Source organism: Lolium perenne, chromosome 5, assembly GCF_019359855.2.
Source record: "Lolium perenne isolate Kyuss_39 chromosome 5, Kyuss_2.0, whole genome shotgun sequence".
NCBI classification, from domain to species: domain Eukaryota; kingdom Viridiplantae; phylum Streptophyta; class Magnoliopsida; order Poales; family Poaceae; genus Lolium; species Lolium perenne.
In genome coordinates this window covers 97,367,254-97,378,167 of record NC_067248.2, presented here as the reverse complement: position 1 = coordinate 97,378,167, position 10,914 = coordinate 97,367,254, and the positions used below count along the sequence as shown (strand labels likewise).

The window sequence follows — 10,914 nt, the reverse complement described above, 5'->3', positions numbered from 1 at the left end:
GAGGTGCCAAATTCTCCGCAGTCGTATGAGACTTGCGAGGTTACTTAGCTTGAACACACACTTGACACTTAGAACCCTTTACATTACTGAATCTTGGGATTATATTCAGTTTAGCTAGCCGCGTCATACAACCAAAATTAACATGACAAAGACGTGAATGCCAAACATTTGTCTCAATGTTGGTGCAAATATGATTAACAACTTTATTACAAACGTCTGACAGGGATAGGCGGAACAAACCTCCGCACTCATAGCCTTTGCCAACAAAGGTTCCAAATTTTGACACAACAAATTTAGTGGACTCAAACACAATCTTGTAGCCATCACGACACAGAAGCGATCCGCTAACGAGATTTTTATTGATAGAAGGGACATGATGCACGTTCTTCAGGCGCACGATCTTCCCCGAAGTCAACTTCAGATCGACCGTACCAACACCACGAACAGTAGCATGCGAGCCGTTGCCCATCAGCACGGAGGAAGTCCCTGCGACCTGATAAGAAGAAAACATGGAGATATCAGCACAAACGTGTACATTGGCACCTGTGTCAATCCACCATTCAGGAGAATGACATATTGAAAGGACAGTAGGGGATATACCATACCCAGCATCCTTCATCTCAGTGTCTCCAATGACAACATTGGCAGTCTTGCCACCCTTTCCTTGCTGACGCTTGTCAAAGCGGTTTGGGCAATTGGGAGCCCAATGATCAGGATCACCACAGACGTGGCATACTCCTTTCTTCTTATCGGTCTTCCTTTTGAAATTGGTAGACTGTGAGGCCTTGTTCTTCCAATCAAATTTTCATTTGCCATCATACTTGTTCTTGTTCTTGGACTTGTAGGATTGGAAGTTCTTCTTTTGTACCAAGTTGGCACTAGAACCTCCCTCAACACCTCGAGCACGTGTGTCTTTTGCCCTTGCCTTTTCTTCCACGTCAAGAGACCCAATGAGATCCGTAGTGGAGAACTCTTGCCTCTTGTGCTTCAGAGAAGTAGCAAAATTCCTCCATCAAGGAGGAAGCTTGGCAATGATACCTCCGGCAATAAACTTGTCCGGCAACACACAAGTGAACTGCTCAAGTTCCTTAGCAATGGACTGTATCTCATGAGCCTGCTCAACGATGGAGCGCTCATTAGTCATCTTGAAGTCATAAAACTGTTCCATGACATACAGTTCACTGCCCGCATCCGAGACCCCAAACTTGGCCTCGATTGCGTCCCACATATCCTTGCCCGTAGAGATGGACAAATACGAGTCAACAATGTTCTCGCCAAGAACGCTGATGATAGCACCCCTCAGAAGGGTGTCGGCATCCTCAAAAGCTTTCTCCTCGAGGGGAGTAAGCTCTCCTTCAGGCTTGCCCTTAGTGGTGTCAAAGCATCTCATGGTTGTAAGCCAGAGAATAGCTCTCGCACGCCATCTCTTGTAATTCACGCCCTCGAAAGGAGGAGGCTTAAGAGATGAAGCAAAGCTAACCGGGTAATAATGCCTATAAGGTTTTTGGATTGTTGAATATATTAGCAATTTTCCCCATGATTTAATCAAAGAAAACTGATAAGGGGTTGCCCGATCTTCTCAGTAAGCGACAGGTGGTGATGAACACGTGATGGTAGCAGCGGATGAAATCGATGATGATGAGGAGGATAACTTGTATGACGCCGACGAAGTCTCTCGATTGATTCCTGATGCCAATGCAACAGCTCTCAACCCTGCAAGATATTCGCAACACCACACACTTGCGCACGTAGCCGCCGACCACGAAGTGGTAGATTGCAATCTTCTAATCCCCAATGGAACAGCAGATCACACAAACTTTCAGTAGCATAAAACTCCAGATCGCAACGAATTGGAGAGTTGGGGAACAATAGTTTTGCTTAGCAAACAACTATGAACTAGGGTTTATCTTAAACGTGGTCTAAAACAGCTAAGGGGTCGTCCAAGGCACTTATATAGGCGTCCGGGACGAGTTCTGGTCGAAAAGATACAAGAATAACCGACCCAGAATAGATCTGGTCGAGACAGACTCGGACTGGTCCGGTCTGGGATCCGGTCGACCGGGCTGTGGACCGGCCGGTCCGGTTGGTGGTCCGGTCAACCGGGCTGTGAACCGGGCTGTCCGGTCAGTGGTCCGGTCAACCGGGCTGTGGACCGGAAAACTGCGAGGTTTCCGGTTTCCGTCCGGTACGAGGGGCTTCCTCCGGTTGGCGTCCGGTTGGCGGTCGGTTGACCGGGCCAGGGACCGGGCTGGCCGGTCCGGGGGCCGGTCTGACCGGGCTCTGGACCGGCCTGGACTTCTTCTTCTCCTCTCGCGCATGCCTCCCGCTCCTCCCTCGCGCGTCCATGAGATATCTTCATGTCCAGCTCCATGTCCAGCTTCACGTCCATCTTGACGCCCGTCTTCATGTCCAGCTGCTCCTCTCCTCGTGCGATGCTCGTCTCTTCTTGATACCTGATGATACATAAGTAATAGGACTTAGGCAGTATAAAGTTCTCATCAATCAAAGTATCGTTTAGAAACAAGTTCACCTGTTGTTTAAGTAGCTTCGCACGAGCTCTTGTAATTGGTCCAATCCGAACTTCATTGGACTTGAGCTTCACAGCAGGTTCATTTTCATTTGTTAATGACGGAGGTAGTTGATGTAGCCCCGCTCACCAACGACACTACATCAAGCCCAACAAGTCCCCCAAGTGGACCAATGACACGGGCTCGAGCTAAAGCTCTACATGACAAGGTGAACTCGCTCCTCACTACCCTCGACCTTGATACCCCATTGGATGGAATGCTACCTCATGCCGAAACCCTTTGTGTTATTAGGTACGTGGAGCATCAAGACCCCGGAGAAGAGGATACGCCATGGTCGAGGGAAGGAGAGAAGCAGCTGGCCGAGAAGGACGTCGCAGCAGACCTGAAGATGGACCAGCAAGAAGGAGGAGAAGAGTGGCCGCCGAAGGACGCCTTCCGCCCACAGATCGGCTGCGCCGGCACCGGGATCGCCGCGGCTCGTGCACCCCGGCACCGGCACTGCCGGACACCTCCCGGCACTGCTGCCGGCCCCCACGCGGAGAAGACTACGACCGCACCGCCGGCCCTTGGCGCGGCAGCTGCCGGCCACACCGGTACTGCCGGCCAATCTTCACCGGCACTGCCGGCCCCACCCCTGTTGACTTAATCTCAACCGTTGATTTCGTATCTATGGACCTGATGCGGGGTGGCCTTCGGACACCTCCTCACCAAGACCAACAAGTCCCCCAAGTGGACCCATGACTCGGGCTCGAGCCAAAGCAATACATGACAAGGTGAACTCGCTCCTCACTACCCTCGACCTAGATACCCCATTGGATGGAATGCTACCTCATGCCGAGACACTTTGTGTGATTAGGTACTTGGAGCACCAAGGCCCCGGAGAGGATGAGACGTCATGGTCAAGGGAAGGAGAGGAGCAGCAGAACCTGGAGATGAACGTGGAGCCGAAGCCGACGTCGCCCGAAGAGCGCCAAGGAAGAAGAGGACGCCGGCCGGTCCAGGACCCGGTCAGACCGGCCCCAAGACCGGACGCCCCGGTCAGAGACCCGGTCAACCGGACGCAAACCGGGCCAGCTCCCTCGTACCGGACGACGACCGGACCCAGGACCGGATTCTTCGCAGAATCCCGGTTGGCGACAGTCGACGGACCCAGGACCGGAACAGCCAGGTCCACGGGCCCCAGTCGGACCGGACCACTGACCGGACAGCCCGGTCCCAGGCCCGGTCTGACCGGACGCTAACCGGATCCGAGGGAATACCCCACCAAACTGCTTTGACTTATCCATTCGCGTGCACTGTTCGCCCTTCTTCCATTGTGCTTGCCTATTTAAGTAGCTGGGACCCCTCCTTTACTCTATAGACTTGATTTGACCTCAAACCTACCTAGTAGCTTAGTCTCCCTTGGGTATCATCCCTCTGTAATCAAGGCACCTTGGTTGTTGACTTTGATCTTGTTGAGTGAGATTCTAGTACTTGTTACTCTCTCTCCCTCACCAAGCTCATCCTCTCCAATCCCAATCTCTCTCCGGGAATTCTGCCTCGTGCCTCTTCCACGGAGATTCTATTGGCGTGGTCCATCGAGCCACGGAGGTAAGCATCGGGTGTATCGGGTTGGTGTGCGTGCGTGAGTCTCGGAGTTCATCGTGTTCTTCGTCCCCCTCGCGTTTTCCCATCTCTCCCGCTTGGTTTCGACGTCAATCCGCAAGATCGGGCCACACACGGGGTCTTAGACCACATCATATGGTATCAGCAGCCTTTGGTTCCCGCGGATTTGACCCTCCACCCACCCGATTTCGTTTCTAGAAAATTTTCCAAAAAATAGCCCTAAAGTGCCTTTTGACCGATCTGTGATTTGGTTGAGTTTTGAGTGGTTTTGGTCCGTGGATCTGGTGTTGTTGTGCTTGATCTACTATTTCCCCAACTTTTAGCCTCCAATTCCATCGTTTCCCTTCGATTTGGTCGATTTGGTTTGGTTTTCGTGAAGAACAGGAGAGAGAAAGCTCAATCCCGAGCAATCCGGTTGAGCAGCCGGTCAACCGGGCTACAGACCGGCCGGGCCGGTCCAGACACCGGTCAACCGGCCACACAACCGGCCGAGCTGGTCCAGGAGCCGGTCCAACCGGGCCCCCGACCGGGTGACGCGACGCCTTCTTCGACCTCGACATCCGGCGATCTCCACCACCACCACCACCACCACCACCACCACCACCACCACCATCGCAGGTATAACTTGCAGGTTTACCCTTGTAACCCCTCTTCCTTTTGCGATCTACCCTATCGAGCATTGCTTGTCTAGTGTTGCGAGACATTGCACGTGGCCCCGCATTGTGAGGTGTGTGTGTCGCGTTGAGTAAGGCACCCAAGCAAACACTCGTGTGGCAAGATAGCAAAAGCGAGGCTAACGCTAACATAGTGCGTGAAAAAGCCCCAAAAACACAAAAAGAGTGCAAGTAGCACCATACATCCATACACCCATACATACAAAAGTGTCCACAAAAGCCACCAAAGATCAAAACGAGTGCAAGTGCCACCATATACAAGAGAGAAAAAGCTTTTAAGCAAAGAGAGATAGGAGAAGAGAGGCCGCGTGTGAATCTTGTTGTCTCTCATGTTGCAACCAAAGCCTTGCCTCTCCTTGTGTTAGTGTGACACCGAGCAACCTTGCTTTCGGGCTTCATACACTTTTCCGCTCGTTCCTTGGTTGCACTAACCCCGCTTATCTCGTGTGTGAGTTCCACATTTTTCCGTGTTTATAGTGATCGCACTTTGACATTTGGATTTTTGGACCTCATCCACTTTTAACAACATACTTGATCTTGGATTTGTCTTTTGGCTTTCCACAACACTCGCCTAACACCATATTTGCTAGCTTTTGCGTGTGTCCCCGATACACTTGATCTTACTTTCGGCTTGGTTGATTGCCTCAATACTATCTTACCTTGGTAAGAGTGCGAGGTAGTCTCCTTCCACTAACATACACAACATAGTTCTTGTTCTTTCATCATGGATAGGAACGGAGATGAAACAAGGGATGGAGAAGTCCTTCGGAACACCGAGAGGTTGGCGACTCAACACAACCTATGGATTCAACGCCAAGAGTTCAAGGAGCAACTATCACTCTTCGAGACTCGCATCGATGAACAATATGAAGAAGTGGCTCACAACTTCTCCACGGTGAACCAAGACTTGGCTCTCCTCCGTGAAGCTACGGACAACTTGAATGGCCAAATGGCGGCCAATGATGCGAACATGGAGCGACGCATGGATAACCTCGAGCGCGCCATCACCAACTTGGGTCGTCATCGCCGACACCGCTCTACTTCATCATCATCAAGCTCGTCACAAGATTACTATTCTCATGGCCACCGTTCGTCATCAAGCTCCTCCTCAAGGCATGAAGACCATCCTCGTCCTCATCGACCACATGCTCGTCAAGAAGACTCTCGCTCTAACTCAAGGAGAGGTGAATTCCATCGCCATGCTCGTCCTCATGAACGACCTCCACAAGAACAAGCTCCTCACCAAGATCGTCATCAAGCGGCTCGCCATGCCCACCATGGGCATGACGACCATCCCCAAGACAACGGCTACCACAACATGGCGCCACATGGTGATGCTCCCGCCCAAGGTCGTCAAGAGCAACCAAGGCGTGATCTCCGGAATCATCCTCGCCATGACCAAAGGGGCCGAGGGCAACCACAACATGATCAAGATGAGAGGGCCATAATTGGACAACGCCAACAACCTCGCCAAGACCCGCAACAACATCCTCAACATGAGCCAAGTGAAGCTAGTGTTCACCAACAACGCCAACCCAATGCTATGGTTGGTCGGGGAAGACCTCCTCCTCCACCTCAAGTCGCAAGAGATGAAGGCATCCGCCCTCGCCGCCGCAACATGGAAGATGAAGAGAATATGTATGGAAAGCTCAAGTTTAACATGCCCAAATTCAAGGGTGAAGACGACGCCGAGGCCTACCTCTCATGGGCACTCAAGGTTGACAAGATCTTCCGCATCCATAACTACTCCGGTGCCAAGAAAGTAGCCATGGCCTCCCTCGAGTTTGAAGATTATGCCAACACTTGGTGGGAACAAGTTGTCACTCTTAGGGAAGAAAAGGGTGATCCTCCAATTGATACTTGGGAAGACATGAAGGAGGAGATGCAAGCCCGCTTTGTCCCTACACACTACAAGACCGATCTCTTCAACAAGCTACAAAAGTTGAAGCAAGGCACCAAGACCGTTGAGGAATTCTTCAAGGAGATGGAGTTAACCATGATGAGAGCAAACATCCAAGAGTCCGAGAACCAAACCATCGCTAGGTTCTTCAATGGCCTCAACTACCCCATCAAGAAAATTGTGGAGTTCCAACAATACTCCAACATGGTTGAGTTGGTTCACCAAGCTTCCAAGGCCGAGCGTCAAGTGAATGAGGACATCAAGTACTCCAAGTCCAAGCAATACTTCGCCTCCAAGCTTGCTACATCAACTCCTACAACAAGTGCCAAGCCATCCGCATCCTCTACACCTTCCAAGCAACCTTCCATACAAAGTCGCATGAAGCAAACGGTATCCTCCACCGCCTCCTCTAAGGCCTCTACGGGACCCTCCAATGTCACTTGCTTCAAGTGTGGTACTCAAGGCCACAAATCCTTTGAGTGCAAGAACACCAAGGTCATGATCACTATGGAGAATGGTGATATAGAGACGCTAAGTGAAGGTGAATATGAAGCCCTAGTGCAAGCCGCGGTTGCTAATGAGGAAGACTATGATGAAGAAAGTGGAGAAGACCCTCTCTTATGCACACATGATCCAAGCCCTTCTCTTGTGGTCACTCGAGTGCTCACCACTCAACCCCAAGCTATGGAAGATCAAAGATGCAACATCTTCCAAACGCGTGCGGCATTGGTGGCAAGTCTATCAAGGTCATCATCGATGGTGGGAGTTGCCACAACTTGGCAAGCACCGAGCTATGTGAGAAGCTCAACCTCACGCTTCGCAAGCATCATCATCCCTACCATGTCCAATGGTTGAGTGACAAGGGCAATGTCAAGATTCAACACACCGTCACCGTCAACTTCAAGATAGGACCCTATGAAGACACCGTCGAGTGTGACGTGGTGCCTATGACCGTGTGCCACATGTTGCTTGGCCGCCCATGGCAATTTGACAAGAAGGCCATACATGATGGTTTCTCCAATGCATACACCTTCAAGGTCAAGGACAAGAAGTTCGAGCTTCGCCCAATGACTCCTAGCCAAATCATCGCCGACAATGCGAAGGCTTTAGCGAGGGCACAACACCACATCCACCATAGTGAGTTGAGAGGAGAGGGAAGCGACCCACCAAAAAGAGAGTGAGCGCCACCACCCACATATGAGTGAGAGAAAGAGTGTCCTCCTAACCACCAAGCGAGTGGAGAGAAGTGAAAGACAACCCATCCACCACCATACACTACGTGCTCATTTGCAAGGGCCTCTCGGCGGAGACTAATGACTTAACCAACATTCCTTCGTCTTTGTTGTCTCTTTTGAAGGAGTTCCAAGACGTCTTCCCGACGAGCTACCACATGGACTACCACCGCCGGGGCATCGAGCATCGCATCGACCTCATACACAGCGCTCCACTACCAAACCGCGCCGCCTACCGCACCAACCCCGAGGACACCAAGGAGATCCAACGCCAAATTCAAGACCTCCTCGCTAAAGGGTATGTCCGTGAAAGCCTTAGCCCTTGTGCCGTTCCGTCATTCTTGTGCCTAAACCGGATGAGACGCAACGGATGTGTATGGATTGCCGCCCTATCAATGCCATTACCGTCCGTTATCGACATCCCATTCCGCGTTTAGATGATATGTTGGATGAATTGAGTGGTGCCACGATTTTCTCTAAGATTGATTTGCGTAGTGGCTACCACCAAATTCGCATGGCAATTGGTGATGAATGGAAGACGGCATTCAAGACCAAGCTTGGTCTCTATGAATGGCTTGTCATGCCGTTTGGTCTTTCCAACGCTCCTTCCACTTTCATGCGTCTTATGAATCACATCTTGCGACCTCTCATTGGCAAGAGTGTGGTTGTGTACTTTGATGACATTCTCATCTATAGCAAAAATCTCGAGGACCATGTTCAACATGTGAGAGAAGTCTTATGCATCTTGCGCCACGAGAAGCTTTTTGCCAACCTCCCTAAATGCCATTTCGCTCAAAACAAATTGGGTTTTCTTGGTTTTGTGGTTTCCGCCAACGGGATTGAAGTTGATTCTTCCAAAGTTGAGGCCATCCACAATTGGCCCACTCCCACAAATGTTGGTCAAGTGAGAAGCTTCCATGGACTTGCCGGATTTTACCGCCGTTTTGTGAAAGATTTCAGCACCATTGCTTGCCCTTTAAACGAACTTACAAAAAAGAATGTTCCGTTCGTTTGGGGCAAAGCACAACAAAAAGCTTTTGATGAATTGAAAAAGAGACTCACCGAGGCACCATTACTTGCTCTTCCCGACTTTTCCAAAACATTTGAGATCGAATGCGATGCGAGTGGACTTGGAATCGGTGGTGTCCTCATGCAAAATGGAAAACCCGTGGCATACTATAGCGAGAAGTTGGATGGCGCACGCCTCAACTATCCTATATATGACAAGGAGCTTTATGCTTTGGTTCGTGTTCTTGAAGTTTGGCAACATTACCTTTGGCCAAAAGAGTTTGTCATCCACTCGGATCATGAGTCCTTGAAATATTTGAAAAGTCAACACAATTTGAACAAGCGACATGCTAACTGGGTTGAGTTCATAGAGTCCTTCCCTTATGTAATCAAATACAAAAAGGGCAAGGAAAATGTGGTTGCGGATGCACTTTCCCGCAAGATTACTCTTCTACTCACCCGCTTGGAGTTCCACATTTTGGGTCTTGAGGAGATCAAGGAACTTTACCCTTCCGACGCTTTCTTTGGTCCAATCTTTGCCAAGTGTTCCGTTGACCATGGATTTGATGATTTCTATTTGCATGATGGCTACTTGTTTAAAGCTAACAAGATTTGCATTCCCGAGTCTTCTCTTCGTAAGTTGCTTTTGCAAGAGTCACATGGAGGTGGTCTCATGGGTCACTTTGGACGAGAGAAGACATATGCCATGCTATCAACCCACTACTATTGGCCAAGAATGTACCGCGACGTGGAACGCCTTTGCCGCCGGTGTACAACATGCTTACAAGCTAAGTCTACTTCCAATCCCTATGGTCTTTACATGCCTTTACCCATTCCATATGCACCTTGGTCGGACATAAGCATGGACTTTGTACTTGGCTTACCACGCACCAAACATGGTCATGACTCAATATTTGTGGTAGTGGATAGGTTCTCTAAAATGGCACATTTCATACCATGTCATAAGAGCGATGATGCTTCACACATTGCTTCGTTGTTTTTCAGGGAAGTGGTTCGCCTACATGGGATACCGGCAAGCATTGTGTCGGATCGAGACGTCAAGTTCATGAGTTACCTATGGAAGTCGCTCATGGCGAAGTTTGGAGTGAAGCTCTTGTTCTCATCATCCTCGCACCCTCAAACCGATGGACAAACCGAAGTGGTCAATCGAAGCCTCTCCACACTCCTCCGCACTGATATGGGCTAAGCCCAGGGATGTGCCCGATCTTCACGGATTTGAAGGGATTCGTGGGGGTAGGTGGATGAACGCGATGAACACGTGGGGGAAACGCGGGGATACAACACACACACGCACACAATTCGAGTTTTCCCTCGTTGGCTCGAAACACCAACTCGATAGAGATTGCAGGAAAAGACCTTCCGGTAGAAGTCCCGCAAAGAGATCGACTAATCGAAGCTCGGGAGATCTAGAAGGGTGAAAAGACCGGAAGGTTTGATGGAAGTGCAAGCAAAAGACCAAATAGGTAGAAGTGCAAGCAAAAGATCAAACAAACGGTAGAAGTCACCAAAGAGATCTTCACGAGTCGATAGGAGCCCGGGTGGCGATACAAGATCATAGATCTAGGTAAGGTTCCCACTAGGGTGAGCTAAGCTCAGGTTTTCTTTCAAATCAAGTCTAATCTCAGATCTGAGCCAACTAGCCTATTTATAGGTGGGGGCGAAGGGATAAGTGACACACTGAAAAGTACTACTATGCTGAAGTTCGCGGTGGCGGAAGTTCCGGTCCTGAGGGGCGGAAGTTCCGGTCCCCGGGCGGAAGTTCCGGTCCTGGGGGGCGGAAGTTCCGGCCGGGCCGGAAGTTCCGGCCAAGTTCCGGCCTAGTTCCGAATATGGCCCGTTTCCTTGCAGTAACATCCAGGGGCGTTTTGACGGACTTTCGGAACTTGGGCGGAACTTGGGCGGAAGTTCCGGGTGGGCGGAAGTTCCGGTCCCTCGGGGCGGAAGTT

General features: G+C 50.5%; 1 pseudogene; it reads right to left on the bottom strand.

Annotated features, from left to right (window-relative positions):
• Positions 1–789: 789 nt before the first annotated feature.
• Positions 790–10,914, bottom strand: part of LOC139831549 (uncharacterized) — a 33,693-nt pseudogene continuing 23,568 nt past the window's right edge.